We start from the raw sequence: 22,334 nt of genomic DNA on the forward strand, positions 1-22,334 counted from the left end.
TTCCTCTTTCTCCCTGTGGTGTGTGCGATCAGATGGTGTGATGTGGTTGGTTGGTGTACGTGTATGTGGGTGTCGATGTGTGGTGCTCTCGCGAGTAGTGTGAAATGTGGGTTGTAAGCGTTGATGGTGGGTATGGTGAAGCTGCGTGTCGGTGTTGGGAGGTTGAGGTGATGTGGTGTAATAGTGTGGTGTATGTGTAGATGTCGGGGGAGGATGCTCATTTATACATCCTGGCCCCCCTAGGCGAGTGTTTAGCCTAGTAGCCTCTGTAGTTGTTGTAGAGTCGCTACAACGTTGCTGAGGCCCGTCTTACGGCGGGCTTGCGGTCTAGGATGGCGCCTCCGATACGAGGTGGTATGACGTTGACGCCAGAAGCGGGACTCCTCCGAAGGGAAGGTTTGCCTTCGCGGTTGCGGTCGCGGGGGTCGTCGGCTGGCAGTACGGCCCCGGGGGCATGATGACGCTCGACGTCGGGTCCGGTATTGCGGTGGAGCATCGTATGATGGTGACCCATACACACCTGGCACTGATACCCAGTGGCGCATTCGCGCGTTAGATGGGTAGGCGCCAGACAATTCAAGCAATGACCGTGGGCCTGGGCGACCTGCTGACGTTGCTGAGGTGTCATACCCTTGAAGATGCCACAATGTGGCAATCGATGTCGGCAGCGACATAGCTCGCACTGAAGTTGTGGCGGTTCCGGAGCCCGTACTTGCGTGTCACTGCGCGGAGCCGATGGAGTTTCTCGGGGAGGTGCAGCAGCGATGGTTGTGCGCGGCGCTGTTACTGGGGTGGCTCTAGGGCGCGGAACCGTGACGGCGGAACGCACAGTGGGCGTAGGCACAGTTGTCATCTCGGCATCCATATGGATCTGTTAAGAAAATAGTATTTTTAATTATCATATACATATATTTGTGTATAATCATATGGCCGGTTGTGCCACGTAAGGGAAATTGGATTATTCCAAAAAATTAATTTTTTCCATACAAATTTATTTTTCAATTTTTTTGTTTTGTTTTTCAATTATTTGAGTCGTTCAAATTTGTCGTTTGCTTCAAAAATTTTTGAAAATTATTCAGTGAAAATGTTATGTGTGTTGCAAACAAAGTGATCAATTACAGATTGAAATTTGTCACGATGCCATGAAGAGGTCGCGCTAATATCGGTTGGTGTTCTTTTTGGCATCAACATACATTAGCAGCCCAAGGCACATGACCGAGTACTCCCAGGATGCGATGACATACGTGCGGTATTATGGATCGCGGTCAATCAGCAAGCGATCGTAACGATGTCACAGCAAGACTTTTCAAGCAACAGTTTCGATGGACTTTATCTTGAAGCAACATATATATGGTGCAGTCAGTTGCTAGATGTATTCTGTTGAGTGGCAAAAGAGAGGTTTGCCGCACGCACACACTATTGTTTGGATGGTGGTTACACCGGATCAAATTGAGGAAATTACGAGTATTTAATTATGCGGAAATTCCTGATGCAAAGAAAGAAGATCCACCACAATCCCATTTCGATTTGTGTGTAAATGCACGAAGCAATATCCACGTGCTTTTCTTTTGGAAATGATGGATATCCACTGTATCGGCGTCGCTCACCTGACGACAATGGCGTGAGTTAGAGGCCTGAATATCGAAGTTGGCAACACATGGATCGTACTATATTCACCATCATTGTCTAATTCACATACAAAACTCATATCAATGTTGAGTATTGCAGTTTGGTGTAATCGATAAAATACGTTTGTATGTACATCACCAAAGGAAGCAACATGGCGGTTATTAGTCTTGAACGATAAGGTCGATATGTGAACTGCACTAAAGCGCTTTGTATTTACTTTTTCAATTCATGAACGTTTTCCGACTGTTGTACATCTTGCAGTTAATTTGGAGAATGGCCAAATAGTGTATTTCAACACAGAGAATACAATACAGCTGGTGGAAACACCGCCAGCAACAAAATTAACATTGACGAGTTTTTGCTCAACTTTCGTCAGTGATCCATTTGCGAGAACATTGCTCTATTCGGAAATATCTTGATATTGTACATGGAAAGCATCGTCGAAGAAATACTTACGCAGAAAGCAGGTCCAGGTGTGTTATCAACTAATACATTAAGACGAATTTACACAATCCACCCGAAAAATGACGATTGTTTCTACCTTCGGTTGCTATTGATTAATGTACGTGGTTCCACTTCATTTGAGTCATTGCGTACTGTGAATGATATGGTGTATGCAACTTTTTGAAAAGCAAGCCAGCAGTTACAATTGCTGGAAAATGATAATCACTGGAATGCAAAGGAAGTTCGCACACTTTTCGCGATAATCATTTTGACATATCAGCTTCAAATCCGCTTCTATTATGGGATACGAACAAAAATGACATTGCCGAAGACATTTTACATCGTCTTCACTAAAAATTGGAAAGGGATCAATTTCGGTTGATACTTCCGATGGTTTGAGATCAATTCCATCTGCCGTTTATCGATTGACGAAAGATGAACTCATCACAAATGTGTATCCGAATATTGGCCAAATTATCGTAACTGCGATTCCTTAAGTGTACGCGCAATGTTAGCTGCCAAAAATACCGATATTGTTGACTTAAACTGGAAAATTCAAAAGACGACGCCGTGAAAAAAAGTGTGTTATCCAGTGGAATTTCTAAATTCTTTGGAGAGGATTAGTATGCCACCGCATTATTTGCGTCTCAAAGTTGGGTCTGTCGTTATTATGTTTCGCAATCTTCATGCGCTGAAACTGTGTAATGGAACCCGACTGATTGTGATGCACCTATCGAATACAAGGGGCAGAATGCTTGATTCTACGAGTTCCTTTGAGTAAATAATAAATCTAACTTTCTCTTCATTTCAAAACACATATGTAATTTCACGCAGGACAACGGCTGCGGGGCCAGCTAGTTTTCAATAATTTTTCTTTTAAATAGCCGGAATAAAAAAGCAAGCGACCGAAATTGAACGATTGAAATAATTTACAAATCAGAATATTGAAAAACAAAACAAAAAAGAATTTTATGAAAAGTCACTTTTTGGAAATTTCCAATTTTTCGACTTTTCCTTATGAAAAGTATATGGTTTTTTTTATATCTAACCCTTTCCACATCCGCAGCGAACAACTTCTGATTTCATGAAGATTGGTTCCGCCGTTTCGAGCGTTACCGTTACTAACAAACAAACAATAATTTTTACTTACATATGTATGCACATATGTATGTATGTATGTACATATGTATATACAAAATAAAACGTTTGTATGGGAAAAAGAAAAGGGCTGTTTTCAGGGGTTTTCTGGAAACTTTTGTAATTTTTTCTTACATAAGAACCTTCTCCTAATAATAATAAATACAGCAAAAAAAAAATCAGCCAAATCGGTTCAGCCATTCACGCGTGATGCCGTGACAACGAAAACGGTTTCATTTTTATACATATACTAGCTGACCCCGCAGCCGTTGTCCTGCGTGAAATTATGTGTTTTGAAATGAAAAGAAAAAAATTCATATTTTATTGATAATCATTTATGTATTTGCTATTTGTCTACAGTTTTCTTCAATGTAACGCAGCTTGATAAACAAAATTTTTTTGTTTCTGTTCCGGTGCGTAAATATACAGAGAAGATGGTTTTCCAACTCGTGAGCACGCCACATATATCTGGCCGTGTGAAAAACATAGCATTTCCAAATTTATGCCACCCACTATGCGACTATCCTGTTGATCGTCATTTTAAATTCAATTTTCACTGGAAACGGAATACTTTTGAGCTGAAAGGGCAAATCAGAACTAAAAAAAAATCCGTAGAATCAAGCATTCTGACCCTTATATTTGATAGGTGCGTCACAATCAGATTGCAATGGTGCGGTGACATACCAGGCCTCTCCAAAGAATTTAGAAATTCCACTGGTAATTCACGGTGTCGTCTTCATTGTCAAGACGATCGATCGATTTGTATGACCGCAAGTCTCCTGGAATTTGACTTTGAATTTTCCAGTTTAAGTCAACAACATAGGTATTTGTGGCAGCTAACATTGCCCGTACACTCAAGGAATCGTACTCACGACAATTTGGCCAATGTACATTCGTGATGACTCCATCTTTCGTGAATTGATAAACGGCAAATCGGATTGATATCAGACCACGGGAAGTATCAACCAGTATTGACCCATTTCCAATTCTTAGCGTATGCAATGTAAAATGTCTTCGGCAATGTAATTTCGGTCGTACCCCATAACGCGGATTTGAAGGGTGATCATCGCGAAATGTGTGCGAACTTCAGTGGCATTCGAAGTAGCCATCGCATCGTCTTTCGTTTGATTCCAGTGATCATCATATTCCAGCAATTGTAATTGCTGGCTAGCTTCTCAAAAAGTTGCATACACCTTACCATTCACAGTATGCAATGACTCAAATGAATTTGAACCGCGTACATTAATCAATAGCAACCGAAGGTAAAAACAATCGTCGTTTTTCAGGTGGGTTGTGTAAATTCGTTCTAATGCATTAGTTGAGAACACACCTGGATGTCTATCTACTGGATGACCCTGCTTTCTGCGCAACTATTTCTTCGATGATGAATCCCATGTATAATATCAATGTATTTCGAATAGAGCAATGTTCTCGCAAACGGATCACTGACGGAAGTTGAGAAAAAACTCGCCAGTGTTAATTTTGTTGCTGGTGGTGTTTCTGTTGACTGTACTGTATTCTCTGGGTTGAAATAGACTCTTTGGTCATTCTCCAAATTAACTTCGAGACGCACAACAGTCGGAAAACGTTCATGAATTGCAAAAGAAATATCCTATAAAGCGCTTTATTTCAGTTCACGTATCGACCGTATCGTTCAAAACCACTAACCGCCATGTTGCTTCCTATGGTGACGTATTTACAAACGTATTTTATCGATTACACCAAACTACAATACACAACATTCACATGACTTTAGAATGTGAATTAGACAATAGTGGCGAATATGGTACGATCCATGTGTTGTCAACTTTGATGTGTTGTTAACTTCGATATTTACGCCTCTAAATTGAATGCTAAATGTCTGCCATTGTCGTCTGGTGAGCAACGACGATAGAGTGAATATCCATCATTTCCAGTTTGTGTTTCCGAAAAGCACATGGATAATATTTCGTGCATTTATTGTCAGACATACAAACCGAAGTGTGATTGTGGTGTCCGCAAGGTCCATGTACCTTATTGGTTCATCACTTCGTATAATACTGGATCTTTCTTTGCATCAGGAATTGCCACATGATTGAATGATTTCATCAATTTGATCTGGTGTGACAATCATCCAGCATCCAAAAAAGAATGTGTTCGTGCGCAAACCTTTCTTTTGCCACTCAACTGAGTACATCTAGCATCTAACAGCACCATATATATGTACGTTGCTTCAAGATAAAGTCCATGAAACATCGTAACTGTTGTTTGAAAGGTCGTGCTGTGACATCGTGGCGATCGCTTGCTTATTGACCGCGGTCTATAATTCCGCACGTATGTCACCGCATCCTGGGAGTACTTCTTGCCTTGCCTTGTCTTGGGCTGCCATACTTTGATGGACCGATATTAGAGCGACCTCTTGGTGGCTTCGTAACAAATTTCAACCTGCAATTGACCTCTTTGTGTAAAGTTTTCACTGAATAATTTTCAATAATTTTTCTTTTGAATAGCCGGAATAAAAAAGCAAGCGACCGAAATTGAACTATTCAAATAATTTACAAATCAAAATATTGAAAAACAAAACAAACAAAAATTGAAAAAAAAAAATGTTTATGGAAAGAAGTTACTTCTTGGAATTATCCGGAATTTGACTTTGAATCTTCCAGTTTAAGTCATCAACATCGGTATTTTTGGCAGCTAACATTTCGCGTGCACTTAAGGAATTATAGTTACGATAATTTGGCCAATGTTCGGATAAACATACGCCATGAGTTCGTCTTTCGTGAATTGATAAGAGGCAGATGGAATTGATAACAAACTACCGGAAGTACCAACCGAAATTGACCCATTTCTAATTATTAGCGAATGCAATGTAAAATGTCTTCGACTATGCCATTTTTGTTCGTATCCCATAATAGACGCGGATTTGAAGGCATTTGCATTCCAGTGATTATCATTGTGATTGCTGGCTTGCTTCTCAAAAGGTTGCACGCACCGTATCATTCACAGTACGCAATGACTAAAATGAAGTCGAACCGCGTACATTTATCAATAGCAACCGAAGGTAGAAAGAATCGTCGCCAAAAAGAACGCCAACCGATGTTAGCGCGACCTCTTCGTGGCATCGTGACAAATTTCAATCTGTAATTGATCACTTTGTGTGAAAAACACATAACATTTTCACTGAATAATTTTCAAAAATTTTTGAAGCAAACGACAAATTTGAACGATTCAAATAATTGAAAAACAAAACAATAAAAAATTGAAAAAAAATTTGTATGGAAAAAATTAACTTTTTGGTATTGTGCAATTTTCCGACTTTTCCTCAAGAAAAGCATATAGGTTTTTTTATTTCTAAACCTTCCTCAATCCACGCAGAACATTCTCTGCAAATTTCATCAAGATTGGTTCAGTCGTTCCCTTAGCGTTGCTAATAAACAAACATTCATTCGTTTCTATGGGAAAAAGAAAAGGGCCGTTTTTAGGGGTTTTCCGGCAATTTTTCGAGTTTTTTTCTCCGCATAAACCATCCCTGAACCTCAACGAACATTTTAAAAAAAGAATTATCAAATTTGGTTCAGTCGTATGAAAGTGATGAGCGTACATACATTTTGGCGATTCATTTTTATTTATATAGATAAGATAACGTGGGGAACGTGTTGAGAATATAGCTCGTAAGCGTCAAGTGGCAAGGTAATGCATGTGTTGTTGCTGCAACGGCATGTTGCAAGCAGCTATACATGCTTGTTGCTTTTCTTGCAGTCATTCGGGTATTTAACAATTTCTTTTTTTGTAAAACATGTAGGATGGCTTCCGTTGAGCCTCCAATGACAGGATATAGCGTACGGCCAACCGACCGATATAAAGAAAACGTAGCGGACTCGCTAAGTCCGGTTTGCTGGAACCAATGGCTGATGCACACAAATAAAACTGGATCAACTTCGCTTCACAAGTCCATTGTTCACTTTATTATATTCGCTTTGTATAACTTTACAAATGATTCAATGCTTTTATTAAATACTTAACTGGCGCTTTACAATATAACAACTTAGAGACTTTAATACACTTTACTGGTCGCCGTCCGCTATTCAAGTGCCGTCCGTTATTGGTTTTTTCCCGTTCGAGTCCCTTTTTCGTTTAGTCAGTGTTGTCGTGTGTCAAAAACGTCCTACAACTCGGCCATTCTTGACTACTTATTCGCCTGGAATAATGCCACCACCTTTTCATATAGTCCACAGCGGTCGATGTTGTTTTACGTCCCTCATTATTTCCAACCCTTTCTACCTCATATCGACCGTGTTTTAATCGTTTAGTCACTTTGTATGGTCCTAAGAATTTAGGTCGTAACTTCATTCCGTTACCAAATTGTGTCCGTTTGATTGAAACCAAATCAAAATGCAAATGTTATATTCGATTGCCTTTTTACGTTTTCTATTAAATGACTTCATATTCTCTTCTTGAATTTTCTGTATGTTTTCTTTAGCTATCTCACGTAACTTATCACGTCCATCGTTTAACTCCATAATTGCTTCGTTTTCTAAAATTTCGTTTAAGTCAAGGTCTTCTTTTACCCGCATGTCGCAACCTGTTAAAATCTTAAATGGGGTCTGTTTTGTACTTCGATTGGGTGAATTATTTATAAATTGCTGAACCTTCCCGATATACTTGTACCACTGTGAGTTATTCGGATGAGATAACTTAGCTAACATTGGTATTACTACCCTATGTATTCGTTCCACTTGTCCGTTTCCTCTTGGCACCCCCGTCGTAATAAGTAGATGTCGAATACTGTTATTATCGCAATAACTTTTAAAAGCTTGTGAAGTGAACGCTGATCCTCTATCTGATATAATTCTACGCGGGTTGCCGAAAATGTCAGCTTGTTTCGAAATCCTGTCTATAACCACCTCCGCGCTTGTATCTTTTGTTGGGCCACACAAATTTTTTAAAAGCGTCGATCACAACTAAAATATATTTGTACTGTTTCCCGGTCGTTGTCATCGGACCTACATGATCTATGTGAAATGTCCCTAAGGGATAATCTTCTTTCTGAATTGGCGAGAATAGTCCTACCATTTTGCCACACTTTGTGTTCATTATTAAACATTCGACACAGCTGCTTACTATATTTCTGACTTTTCCTTCGAGCCCTGGAATGTAGTAGTATTTCCCTACACAATCACATGTCTTTTTAATTGAAAAATGCCCTTGCTTTTGCGCTAACAAAATGATCTCATTCTCCATTTGTTTAGGTACCACAATTAGTTCCTTTGCCGGATCCTTGTACAATATGTCACGAGAGAAAAAAAAGTCTTCGTAAGAATTGTTTTCCAGTATTTTCCGAATTGCCCGCGCCCATTCATCCTTTTCCTGTGCCTCTTTTAATCTGTGCTGTAACGATTCGTCTACTAACATACACGCTAACCTATTTAGAGCATCGACATGCTTCATTTTAGATCCTGACCTATGTTCTATAGCATAATTAAATTCTTGCAAAAACATTGCCCACATTGTCTACAGAATACCGCTGGTGAATTTGAGATACCAAACGGCACAAATTTAAATTCAAATTGGCCTTTCATTTTTACAAACGATGTATTTTTCTAGAATTTTCTTCGACAGGAACATGCAAAAATCCATTAGCCAAATCTAATGTGGTAAAAACTTTATGTCCCTGGAGCTTCTCGACTACCTCGTCAATTAATGTCATTGGAAAATTGTCGCGCAGAATTTTCTCATTTAATTTGCGATAATCGCAACATAATCGTTTTAATTTATCTTTTTTAGACACAAGCACAATCGGCGACGCGTAATCGGATACGCTTGAAGTAATAATATCTTCATCTAGCCATTGCTTTACTTGAGCATCTATGATTATTTGATCTTGAAATGATACACGCCTAGGTGGCTGATACACCGGTACATCGTCCTATAAAACAATTTTCATTTCCACCGGGGAAAATTTGATTCTTTTTGGCTCATATTGAGCAATCAGCTTTTCCACTTCTAACATTTTCCCCTTATCGAGATGTGACAAATCATACGTTAATTCCGGCTCCTGTTCATCTATACAAATAATACTAAAAGCTGCTATTTCTGCCTCTTCTGCAATTTTACCCTTATACTTTTTGTTGTCCTCCTGACAAATATCTGGTTTATCCTTCCTTAGAAACCTATCGCTCTCCTCGCTACCAATTAAATCGACTTGACCCAAAATTGAACGTCCTATTAATGCCGGATATTGAAGATCCCTGTTGTTGACAATATGAAAATTGATATTTATCTCAATATCATCTACTTTAGCTCTGGTTTCGAAACTACCTAACGTGACTACTTCTGAATTACCGATTCCGCCTAACACTCTTTTATCTTTATTTGGCTTAACTTTAAGATTAAGTTTTTCGACTGTATCTACCCTTATCAAACACAAACGACTACCTGTATCAACTAACGAAGGAAAAATTACATTCCCTACCGTTACCATTTTAAACTTTAGTCCAAAATCTGCCTCTGAAGGTTTGAACACTACTTCGGTAATTGTATTTAAATTGTCTCTTTCACCTTTCGTTTAAACTGTCGGACATTCGTTGCGTTTATGACCGACTTTGTTGCACTTGTAACATCTAAATTGTTGACTTGTGCAATTCTTTGCTTTATGCGAAGTTTCGCAACATTTGAAACATGTGCGGTTTAAAATTGAACGTTGAGTATTTTCCTTCCTATCTTCCTTGATACCAACTCTGTTTTCAACTTCCACCTTTTGTTTATATTTAATTTTCTCATAAATTTTTATTTGCTCTTTTAATTCCCTTATACTCCTTGCTTGGTATAAAACGGTCTTGTTCAATTTTGAATCGGGAATCCCAAGTATAAAATATTCTATTACGCTGGCTTCCTCCAGTTTTACCCGTTTCCCTATTTCCATTAAGGCATATAAAAATTCAATAAATGTTTCGTTTTGTCTCTTTTGACGATTCCTTAAAAGCCTATGTGCCTCAGTTCTTTGAAAATGATATTTCGAATTCGTCAACTAAAGCTTGTTTTAAAGATATCCAATCACGGATACCGGTTTGGCTTCGAATAAATGCTCTAGATGCTCCTCTGAGAAGCTGTTTTGCGTAAATAAATTTATGCATTTTCGGACAAGCCTACTATATGTGCGTTTTCTTCAAAAGATTCTGCCCATTGATTTACTTCCTGCTTGTCTGTACCGTTAAATGACGCTAAACTTTCTTCAATTTCTCTAAATGTAAAATGAGGAACCGTGGGTGGCACCGGACCTTTACCCAACACACATTCACAAAGCGGCTCCACTGATTCGACCTCACTCTCGCTTTCATCGTCATCGTTTAGAAGACCGTAGTGTGTCAGAAGTCTGTCTCGTAATTCCTTCTTGCGTCCATATGTCGGTAGCCCCGCTTCTTTTAACATTGTCACTGTCATGTTTAATATGGTCTGAGCCTCCATTTTGAGTACTCCTTTACAATATGCAATACAACAAATGATATAAGTATATATGATCTTATGTTATAATGTTAATTTAATAAAATTATTTTAAATTTATAATATAGAAATAAATTATAAGCAATTTTAAAAACTTAATAATATGAACGTAACCTGTAATCCTCGATGTACGCTGCCGTTGCCAAAACACTTTTCACCGCTTCACGCCGACTCTGCTGCTGCAACCCGTTCGTTGCAACTTGATCGTAACGCGTAACGCTCGCTGTCTGTTACGCTTATGCACCTGTGTTGCCATATCCACTACTTCTGCTGCGCTATTGCGGCGCAACCGTTTTGATGAATATTTCGCTTGACAACCTGAACTGTCTCCGATTAATGTGTTGCCGATTCTGCTGCACTGTTGCGGCGCAACCGTTTCCGCACACAGCTGGTTTCCACACACTGCTCGTTTGAAAACAGGAGCCAACTGCAACCTATGCGTTGCCGATTCTGCTGCGCTGTTGCGGCGCAATCGTTTCCACACTGCTCGTTCGAAACCACAAGCCAACTGCAACCTATGCGTTGCAGATTCTGCTGCGCTGTTGCGGCGCAACCGTTTCCACACTGCTCGTTCGAAACCACGAGCCAACCTGTTTGTTGCCGACTTGTTGCTGACGCTCGACCTCGCTGATTGTTACACTTGTGTACGTGTGTTGCCGTCGACCTTGTACTCTTCGCTGTTTCTGATGCGCTATTGCGGCGCAACCGTTTCGCTGTATGCTTGTTTGTCGACCCAAACCAACTCCAACTTGATTGTTGAACATGTACCGTAACGTCGCTGCTTGCTATGCTTCTAGAAGACTCAAGTGTACTAAAACTGCACTTCACCTGTATTTTGTGCACCTCCAAAAACCGCTTCCAACGCTTAGGTTTGTCTCGCTGCTCCACTGTACAGTCTACCGAGTCTCGATCTGGTGCCAAATGCTGCTGCTTGGTTGAGTTGAGTTGAATCGATTTGCAGGAATATGCCTTCACTTAGTTGAGTTGAGTTGAATCAATTTCCAGGAATGTGGTCCCTCTTGGTTGAGCCCCCAATTTGTAGGATGGCTTCCGTTGAGCCTCCAATGACAGGATATAGCGTACGGCCAACCGACCGATATAAAGAAAACTTAGCGGACTCGCTAAGTCCGGTTTGCTGGAACCAATGGCTGATGCACACAAATAAAACTGGATCAACTTCGCTTCACAAGTCTATTGTTTACTTTATTATATTCACTTTGTATAACTTTACAAATGATTCAATGCTTTTATTAAATACTTAACTGGCGCTTTACAATATAACAACTTAGAGACTTTAATACAATTTACTGGTCGCCGTCCGCTATTCAAGTGCCGTCCGTTATTGGTTTTTTCCCGTTAGAGTCCCTTTTTCGTTCAGTCAGTGTTGACGTGTGTCAAAAACGTTCAGTCCGCACGGTCGCATTTCTTAGTCCTACATACATTATTCTATTTATTTTCCAGCCACTGCATGCCTGACATGAATCTATGCAGCTGACAATTAATTTCGGAAAAAGTTGAAAACTTAAATTGGGCGAATATTTAACATTTTTTAACAGCCAGCGCACAGAAGGCAGGCAGCAATAAGCGTCGACAACACAAACAAAAACCGGCAACAACAACAACAACTACCCACAATAGAACTAACACATCGCTTAAGGGCACCAAAAATGGAAGAAGAACAAGCAAAGACAAAACAGATCGGAATTGGGTGTGTAGCAGTCTGTGCAAAATGTCAACTTACCACTTGTTGCCTGTAACATTTGGCAACTGTGGCAGACAGAAAAACAAAAAAATTGTTTACTCCGATTGTACCGAAGCTATAATACCCTTCACAAATACAAATTCGCAGCTTGTATGGCAGCTATATGATTCAGTGATCCGATCTAAACATTTTCTTCCGAGATTGCGTTATTGCCTTAAACAATAACATATGCCAAATTTTGACAAGATATCTCGTAAAGTGAAAAAGAGGGGAAAGGATGTGAGCAAAATGTTAGCTCGATCGTCCGAAAACTGAAGGATTACTTCGCGTATATAGAGTAAACGGACAGAGAGGCGGTCATCGACTCAGGTCGTCATGCTCATCTTTTATGAATGTATGTCAGACCTCTGACGTTACCTTTTGGGAAACTTCTTGGCAAACTTAATGTGCCTTATACAGGGTACAAAAACGATTTTGTTGCTCACACTACAAGGTGTGCTCCAAAGTAAACATGACTTTTGAATCTAGCGCTCCCTGGTGACGCCATCTATATATCGACTGGTGCGTTAGAATCTGCTATCTTTAGCGATTGTCCAGTGAGAAGTTCATGACAGTTCACTTCGATTGGAAGAGAAGTTATTGTCATTGAATGTCAGTATGCTTGTGTTATCGGTGCGAATATGAGCCTCGAACAAAGAGCCAACATTAAATTTTATTTAAAAATTGGTAAAGTTTTTCCGAAATATTTCAATTGATGAAACAAGTTTAAGGCGATGATTGCCTATCCCATAGCAGAGTGCTCGAGTGGTTTCAGCGTTTTCAAAGTGGTCGTGAGGACATAAATGATGATCAACATGTGGGCCAATCAAAATCCGTGATCACCGGAAATTCCATCGAAACTGTGCGTGAATTCATCAAAAATCAACCGCAATCATCATAGATATTCCTGGGAATGAAATTGAAATCTCCAAAACATCGATTTATCGCGTTTTGACCGAACATTTGGGCTTACGAAAAGTGTGTGCACGGTTTGTTCCGCACAAATTGACTGACTACCAAAAATTGCTCAGAATCCAACATTCGAAGGACGATTATTTGACCAAAAATCACATTTTAACCATTAACACCGTATTCGCCTGATATGTCATGGTGCGACTTGATCCTTTTCGTAAAATAAATTTGTGGTATGCCCAGTGTTGCTTGTGTTTCTCTAGAGTCCTAACACAGGGAGGATTTGGACTTGCTGGTTAGAGCAGAGCTGAAAGACACTTTCCGTATATGGATTACTACAGAAGAAGCCAGCTCCTGTTCTTATTTCACCTTTTGATCCGCCGGTGAATATGTACATATATTGCCAAAGGAAATGTTGATCACAGAAGTATTGCTCCAATATTTTCTTCTACTGCGAAATAAAAACGATGCATTTATTTCCACGTAGGTGTCTTTTTCTCGGTCACATTGCCAGTATAGACCAAGTTCATTAACAAGGTCGACAATGGCCTAAAATTATGACCCTGATGGCCGTAAGTACTGCCATATACTTCACTTAAATATGCGTTGGCCGGATGTCGAGAATAACTTCCTGGGTTTTTATTATATTACATTTTTAGAAAACCGAAACTACGTAGGGACTACGAAGGAACTCTCAGTAATTAAGTTATTATTATTATTTAAGTTTCAAGAAATTTCTGAACATTTTTATATAGTTTTACAACAAACTTCCACTGGAAGATCGATAAAATTTGTTTCGGAATTACCTTCTTATGGAACGAAAATATGTGTAGTGGTTATAAGCTAACTATGGCGCCTGCTTTCATTAACCCAATAGTTTTTCTAGCTTCCTTAAACTGTAAAGAAGCGGATAATATTCGTCAAAGTTATTATCGATTTATTGTAGCATCAACTAACAGGTACTACGAGGGCTGCTATATACATGTTTCTGGCCTAATAATGAAAATAGGCATATTTATCAACGAAAATGTTTTTTTTTTTTCGTTGGATTTGGCTCGTCTTGGAAGACACACACGGTCGATTGCTGTTTTGTTTCGGGCTCATACGCATAGATCCATGATTCGTCACCTGTGGCGATCTTATAAACATCTTTTTTCAGCATTTCTTTACACCAATCCACACGAGCCTTTTTTTGAGCGATTGTCAAATTGTGCAGGATCCAACGAGAACAAACCTTTTTTACGGCCAGGTGTTCATGCAATATCGAATGTGTGCTGGTGAGAGAAATGCATAGGCATGCCTGTATCTGAAGGTATGTTACATGAGACCGTCATTATCGTCATTGCATTATCAGTTCACGTACGGCATCGATGTTTTCTGGCACAACGGCTGTTTTTGGACGACCTTCACGGAATTCGTCTTTGAGCAAGCGTCGGCCACGATTGCATTCGTTGTACCAGTTTTTCACAGTGCTATAGGATGGTGCTTCATAGCCATACAAAGATTTTAGTTCATCGATGCACTCTTGTCGTGATAATCCACGTCGAAAGTTGTGAAAAATGATCGCACGTTCACGAGTTAATTCCATTTTTTGGCCCAGATGAATTTTTTAATTCCCTGTAAATAAAACAATTCACGATTAAAAGACAAAACGTTCTGAGTGATGTTATGCTAATAAATGTCAAACTTTCCAATGGAAATGTCAACACTTAGTGTTGCCTAGTCCAGAAATATATATAGCAGCCTACGTATTAATATCTTATAAGCTACAATCAAACCAATCAGGAACTACGACAACGCCGCCAATCCACTTCTACATACATTCGCGAAAATACTAGTAATTATTGATGAGGTTAGGGGTTACGAAGAGTATACTTGTACTTTCCCAAATTCGTTTCCATTTTAAAGTTTAAATGGGTTTAAGTGTGTGGGTGTGAATATAATTAGAGCGGCCCGTCGACTCCTTAACACCGTCACATGCTTTTACCTAGCGATCTATAGTTCATAGTGGAGACAATTAAATCTCATTGGAAGGCGGTGAACTCAATTCGCATTTCAACAATGCCAAGGCGAACAAAGGTGCACTCAGGAAGACACACCTACACACACTCAGTCGCTTAATGCGAGATTGTTAGGTAAATAGGCCTGCAGACAGGTAGACAAATGAGACAATGAACTAAGAAATCGCGTAATTATACCTTAAAATAATGCTAGAGCATGATTGGCTAGCCAAAGCCAGTTGTAGGAAGGACATTCAAGCACGCCAAAAATAATATCCGCAAGCAAACATGTGTTTAAGCAATGGGAAGAGACTGAGTAGACCCTCGTTCAAACTAAATGGCAGACCCATAACAGATACAAGATGTTTAAATTGATGTTATTGAAGTTGAATGCTGGCTGGAAGTCAATGGAATACTTATAGTAGTCATAATAGTTTCTGTTCTATTTAGAAAAAATTTTGGTTCGAGTTGCTAAATCCTACTTTCAGAAGATCTTATATCAAAAATAAATTCCAGTGGAGTCTAAAAGAGTTTTGGGTACAAGATACAAAGTCATACTTTCTGGAGATCAAGTGTCTGAAAGTCAACGACAGACATATTGGAGTTCTTACTGCAAGCGCCTAAAGTCGTTTTTGTTATATAGTAGAAGAGTCTAAAAGATATTTGTGTATAAAGCACCAACTTCCAGAGCAGGAAGACATATTCGAAGCATATTCGAAGCTTCTAGTCCAAAAGTCTAAGTTGGTTTTTGTTTTAGTGGAATTTAGATGAATTTTTAATTCGAAGTATCAGGCGTCTTACCAAAATACGTCGTATCTAATTGTACGATCAACAATGATTCGGAACTGTAAGGTACGGAGCCAGCCAAGATAGATTTTTTGCTCGTCAACTTAAAAATGTGTCGACGAGTTTTCGAATCGAGATACTGTAACTTCTCCAATCTCTTGGATTGTCCCACCGGAAGAAAGGAATGTCGCGAATTAAAGTTGTGTCTTGGTAACGAACAACTAAATATGTAGTAGGTCCTAGTTAGATTTCGTCAAGCCTGACACCAGTATTACCTGTAACTTTAAGGTCCAACGTTTTAGACCAGGAAATTTCAACCAAAGTTTTCTTTTGCCAACTTTTTGGTACATTTGTGCCTTTCAGAGTTTCGGAGTGGTGCTCGTAATTTTCAGGTGTGTGAACCGTTGCTAACTTCAGCGCTCTTCTTATTCTCTCTCCTCCTCTCCTTATCCATGCGGAGTTTTAACTATAAATGAGTGCGGTGGCTCAGAGACAGTTACTGGCGTTTGTTCACTTTTCTGTGCAACGCTGTGCGGTTGCTCCTTCGGATCTGTTGGTGGTGTGTTTGTGTGTATAAACAACAAATTGTTGCTGCTGTTGCCTCCACTGCGGCGACTGCGCTCAAGTGTTGGCTGCCAGTAATATGCCGCTTTGGGTCAGTTACATGCAATTTGAGTACTCCAATGCTGTGCTAGGGTCCAGTGTGAGTTGGTAGATGGCAGATACCATTGTGTTGCTAATTAATTTAAGAAGTTTTAAGCATTTAGTAATTAGCTGCATGCAATGTTGGTGCGAGTTTGAAAAATAGAATAGAAATGTTTTGCGAAAAAATATTTGAAAAAGTAGCATACGTTAACGGGCAATGCCGGTTGAGAGAAGGTCTTTCTCAACCTCTGCTTTCCCAGGCTGGTATTGAATCGAATACCTTCAAAACTGAATTGTTCTCATCCATCTATACAACATGACCTAACCAGCGCAGCCGCTGTCTCTTGAATCGTTAAACTATGTCAATTTCACCGTATATCTCGTACAGCTCATTGTTCCGTCGGCTGCCGTTTTCGACCAGGACAAAAAACCATAAATTTTACGCAAAACCTTTCTCTTGAACACACCTAAGGCCGACTCATCAGATGATGTCATTGTCCATGTCTCCGCATCGTATAGCAGGACAGGAATAAAAAGATACTAATGTATAGCGTTTGGTCTTTGATCGTGTTCCTTCGAGAGAGGACTTTACTTCTCAATTGCCTTCTCAGTTCAAAGAAGCACCTGTTGGCAATAATTACCCTGCGTTGGATTTCATGACTGATATTGTTGTTAGCGTTAATACTGCTTCCAAGATAGACGAAATTATCTACGACTTTGAAGTTGTGACTCTCAACAGTGACGTGCGCGCCAAGTCGCGGACGCGATGACTACATGTTTGGTGACAGGAAATATTTCGTCTTGTCCTCGTTCACAACCAAACCTATGAGCTTCCACGTTTTGTGTTACAAGTGCGTACGCTGTGCGTCCATTATGCTATACTTGATCACGTAGAGCGCTGAATCGTAACGTAGCGCTCCTTATAGGCTACCGACTGCGCGCTCCAAACTTTTCGTACAGCTTTAAGCACACTTAGGCGGCACTAAACGTTTAATGAAGTGGGTGGTGCTCGCAGTTAGCTGATGTGCTGTTGCGCTTGTCAGGTGGCCGTTGTAAACCTATTACTCAACCCACATCGGTTAAATTCTTATCGGTCTACGAAACTCTCAGGTATGCCTTCACCTTCATTCATAGCTCTGCACTATATTATAAATTATTATTTTTTTTTAATTTATACATTCTCATACCGAGAACTCTACAGTTATTGCATTAAACTTTCTCATTTATTACCCAGTCAGATTTCACGCACACACTCACTGTCACTTTAGCGCGCCTAACGTTTAGCTATGCTAAGCTGCCGCTACACCACGTTGCAACTCATGAAAACTACAAAATTCTTACAAACTTCTTATCGCACAATCTCAAAATTGCAGCACAAATCGATTTGACGCACTCTGACAATTAAAAAATAATTTTCTAAATTTGCAAGCATTCTAAATGAGCGCAAGAGGTTTTTGTAGCTTGCGCTTGGCAATTATAATGCATGTCTTATAGTTCGCTTGACTTTCGTCTCTGTCTGTTGTGTAATATTAAATGTGTTGCTTCAGTTTAATCAAATGATAATGAAATCTTTGCAAGCTGCTCTTCAAATCACAGATTGTTACTTGTGATGATTGCGCCTAAATGTAGACTACTACACATAAACTTTTACGACTACCGCGTTTTGATTAGTTTGATGCTATAGTACGAGTGCATGTAAATGTGTATATTTTATATACTCTTTATGTGTATATGCGTGTTTGTATGTTTGAACAAGTGCCTGTCTGTTGACAATTCAACCGCAGTAGCGTTAGCAGTCATAAAGATACTTGGAAAACCACTACTCTAACTTTCTACATAATGCTGCTGCTTCTTCTTCATTGCTATGTCAGAGCAACGGTAAGTAAAGCGACTAAGCAGCCAGCAAACAATGATCAATAGCAATGACGACAGCCACGACAACAACAGGAACAGCAAGCACAACAACAAATGATACAACAAACAATGCTTAATAGCAAATAAGCAGAAGTAAAATGGAAAATTGGTACCGGTAATTTGCTAAAGGCAAAGAGCGTCAGCAAGCTAGCATACAAGCAACACAATGTGCAACTTGTAGCATGCAACTACATGTGGGCACCACATACATACTTAGTGCATATATAATCAACCTTCGCATGCTTGTAGTAGACCCGGCCGGTTGTTAAGTGGAAAGCAACCAGTCACACCCACACATACAATGACATCAACCAAACAAACAGCATGCTAGCTGGATGTTGTCTACTCGTGCAAACAAGTAGCGTCCGCTACTGTACATTGCAAACGCAACTCTTTTCGCCGTAAAGTATGCTATTCAAAGTGCAGGAACTCATCCGTCCCTCGCTTTGGGACTAGCAACGAGCAGCTTTCGCATGCGCGCCTATTTTCGGCCGTTGGTCAGTGTATTTAGCAGAGTTCTGTGCCGCAAATGCCAAGCTAACTGTTTTGAACTTGCCCAAGTTAACCCAACCGGTTTGATTAACACCGGTATATATGGCTAAATACTATATAGTAGTACTAGCTGACCCGGCGAACTTCGCCCCGCCCAATTTTTATTTTTTTTTTTGGAAGTCATAGACTCGTATAACTTTACCACAAATAATATAAACTTCAAACAACGCATTTTCATTTAATGTTTGTAGCGCCATCTACTGTAACATACCGCACTCAATACCGCACTTAGCGCCACCAACTGGTGGATAGCTCTTTGCTAATAATAAACAAATAATTTGCAATAAATAAATAATGTGACTATAAGGAGAGTTATAAACTATCCTATCTTTCAAGTTGGACCAAACTGCACACAGTGTTGAAAATTTCATTAAAATCGGTTCAGTAGTTTAGGAGTCCATCGAAAACAAACATCGTGACACGTGATTTTTATATATTAAGATAGTATTATTAATTTATTTTTGCTAAATAAAATAATATATTTCAATTCTATTAGCTTGAGGCCGCTCCATTTGCAAATTTGTCTGCCTTTTCTTTTCCGTTCGTCTACTTCATTTAATACGTTGGTTAATAGGTATTTTCCTTAAGATGATATCCACACATGAAGTGAGGGTGGATACTTCTTTTAAAAAGTGGGGAGCTATTTACTTATGGAGATTGCTAGCTTGGTTGTAGGGCCAATAATCTCTGCACCTTGCCTTTCTTATATACCTAATTACTTGTCATGGATGGCAAAAGCTGAAAAACAATTAAAACCTTCAATTAACATGACAGTGTTGCCATATTAATATAAATACTAAATAATTATACAATACATTTTTACATTTCATATTGTGATTATGAGTGTTTACACAGGGTTATTGCAAAAATATTAATGTAGAGTTGCCACCTTTTTATATAAAATAATGCAAATCTTAATTTTATGTACATTTATTATAGATGCTAAAATTTGAAAAAACTAGCAAAAATTATTCAAACAATATGAGCAGGGTTGCCACATTAATAAATAATTATAAACAAAAAAATCTCATTTTTCGCCATTTATTGGTCAAAGAAATAAGTTGTAACGAAACAAGAAAAAATCCTTCGTTCAATAACTAGATAATGTTATTTTAAAAATGTGTACACAATACGAACTAAATCGGTAGATAACTTTTTGAGAAGTTTCGAGAAGAACACGTTTAAAGACGGGACACTTAGCGGAGTTAACCTCGAGCGCACGAGTTCTCAAGGCTGTATCTCCGAAATTATTACTTAGATCAACTTCAAAAATGTATGATACAAAAATTTGTCCACTCCCTTAGGTGTGATATCCTGCGAGTTATGCTTGAAAATTAACTCATACGCACACAAAAATGTATTCACCTGAATGTGTACTTACTTATATATTTCTGGGCGTCGTGCACATGGCAAAGCCAGCTCCCATCGCATTATCCCATTCGTCTGCGGTCTTGTTTCGTGGCACTCCTTTGCCGCTCAGTATTATAAGGTAAATATTTGTACAACAATTGTATGTAAGCAATCACATACACACACCTATACATATGCAAAAATATGTTACACTGAAGCTATGAATTATTTGTAGGAAAATATGTATGAATATGAAAGTTGCAAAAGCTCTTCCGAGTAGAGCAAGTACGAGTATATGCCAAGTTGATAGCGCATATCAAAAGAGGTAAATATAAAACGTGTCACAGTGGTCGGAGGACAGTGTTCTTGTGAGACCAAATCATCATAGGGATTTCGAGAAGATTTGCAGCTAAACGGCGAAAGATTCCTTGCTTTGCTTCGATCTTACGTCGAACCAATTTCAGTGTAGATGGGTCGAAAGCCAGAGCCTTCGTACATATTTCTCTCACGGTCGATCAATTTTGGGCTCCCCATAAATCTTGGTTTCAGAATACTTGAATACTGATATTAACCGTGCTTTCTGAATACTGTTTTTGAATTACCGTTGCAAAAGTCTGCAAACCTCAATCAGCTTTATTAAGTCTCATCCGAGTTCCTATGGTACATTTGTTCAATAATATCGATCAGCTTTGGGCTCTTGTAAAGCTTGGTGTCAATAACATCTTTCTTCTGGTCTCTTTTGAGCTTATAGTCACCATCTTTGAAATACATAACAAAGGACGAAGCAACCTTTATCATATTTTGGTTAAAATGTCTCACCTTTTCTAACTACCGATTACAAGTAATTACGTTCCTCTTTCATCATGTACACGATCCAAGTTCGATTTGACTCATCCAACTTCAACGTTCACATTCGAGTTTCTAACCTACATATTCATTCATGATGTATATTTTCACCCCCAAGAATTGTTATTTGCTTTTTGTTTTTGTTGTAACGGCTGTAACCATTCCTGTAGTCGTTTCAAGTAATGCCGAGTTGACAGCCTTTGGGCGGATAAAAATACGGGTCCGTTCCGGTTACTTAAATCCGACTGTATTTTGAGCGCTTATAAAAAGACTCTTCTTTGTTATTGTGAACATACAAGCATATACATCCTGCCTATCTTATTTAGAGCTTAGAGCTTCAATCAAAACTCAACTTTCATCTGAATGGATTTTAATGTTGAACCCATAATTATTTCTAAGAAGGGGATTTGTTTCTGAAAAGAACCCATACATTTTTCCAGCCATTTATGGTTCGGTTTCGGACAGAGCAGCCAATTATAATAGTTTCCAACCGGGTTAGTCTTGATCTCAGAGGGGTTACACAACCAGCGCTTTTTCGAAGACCTTTCGAAAGTGCTAGGTAGCACTTTCATAATTCTAATTTTGCTTCATTCTTTTAATTTTTTTTCTTCCAAGAAGCTATCTTAAAGTCTAACACAGCAGCATCGAGTAAGGGACCGAGTTTGAAGGTTACAGTTGAAATAATATCTACATTTTTCAGCACAAATCGCAGACAGTGTATGACAAAAATCATGTGGGGCTGTGCCCGGGCACACGTTCGTTGATTTTAACGTAAGACTTCTATGTTAGCGATCGCTTTTAAAGTAAAAGATTGAAATGAATGCAAGATTGACGCTGTTTTAAGTATGTTGTCGAGCCAGCAGGATTTCAGATTCTGGGGCAAAGTTGGGGTCGAC

The sequence above is a fragment of the Bactrocera dorsalis genome, chromosome 3 (assembly GCF_023373825.1).
Source record: "Bactrocera dorsalis isolate Fly_Bdor chromosome 3, ASM2337382v1, whole genome shotgun sequence".
Taxonomy (NCBI): Eukaryota; Metazoa; Arthropoda; class Insecta; order Diptera; family Tephritidae; genus Bactrocera; species Bactrocera dorsalis.